We start from the raw sequence: 1,223 nt of genomic DNA on the forward strand, positions 1-1,223 counted from the left end.
ATAGTGCTTCCTTTTCATTTTTTAACTGCTTCCATAACTTTCTATTGCAGAAAAGTAGATCATTTTCCATATTTACTTATACCATGTTTTGAGGAAATGCCTAAAGTTGAATGTATTGGGGGAGAAAGTACCAAAGTACATGAGTGTACGTTCATTTAGTTATCTTTTATTCTGACCTAGAGGCCCAATGCACGAGTTCGTGCACAAGCGGGGTCCCTTGGCCTGGCTGACAATCTGGGCCTATGGGAGGGCCTGGCCGGCCAGGGAAGAGACCGCGAGAGGTTGGCTGGCCAGGGGAGAGGGACCATAGGAGGTTGGCAGGCTGCGGGAGGTTGGCTATGGAAGCACACTGACCACCAGGGGGCAGCTCCTGCATTGAGCGTCTGCCCCTGGTGGTCAGTGCACGTCATAGCAACCGGTCAACCAGGTTGTTCGGTATTCAGTCACTTAGGCTTTTATATATAGAGATACTATGTCTTTAAAAAAAAACATTTTTCTTTTCAGATTGTTATACCACACCAATCATTTTGGTTGGAGAAGGGTTGGTTCTAGCGAGTGCCACACTTGAAATACCAGTTTCCGGAGGGAATTTCAGTGATTTGTGTTTGTAGACCTACAAGTGTGTAGTTCTAAAGTTTTAAAATATCACTGAGCAAACTCTGCCTTGATTACCCCCAGCTTCTTGCTGGGGAACGATGGTCTTGGTCATTCATTAACTCAGCTCTTTTTATTCTTTATTACCTTTATCCTGGCAAGCACGCGGGGCCACTCACACCTAGCAGCTCTGCTCTCAGCAGCTTGGCCCTTTGTTCTAAGTCCCACTCTCGGTGAGGATAATTGGCTTGTGAGCAAGTTGTGAGCAGTAATAGTGTGCGTCAGGCAGACCACATTGCCAGTTTATCAGGGCTATAATAATATATGAGCGTGAATCATAAACTCACCCTATAGCAGAAACGCCTTGCATGGCTTCGGCTAGGCAGGCTTTGTGACCTCTTTGAATGTGTTCCTGCATTTACTCAAAAAAGGCTACCTACACGCCAGCTTAGCTGTTACGAAGAAAAGGCTCGTTTAGTAACTGTGTCAGTACGGTGCTCGGAATGTCCCTTTCTCACGCTGCACATTGCCAGCGGCGTCCCGGCGGGGTGCAGCGTATTGAATGTGGGCCCTGCAGGTCTGCTGTGGCAGCTCCAATGTACTTGAAAGGCTGCGTCTACCTTCGGTGC

The sequence above is a fragment of the Myotis brandtii genome, unplaced genomic scaffold, assembly GCF_000412655.1.
Source record: "Myotis brandtii unplaced genomic scaffold, ASM41265v1 scaffold627, whole genome shotgun sequence".
Taxonomy (NCBI): domain Eukaryota; kingdom Metazoa; phylum Chordata; class Mammalia; order Chiroptera; family Vespertilionidae; genus Myotis; species Myotis brandtii.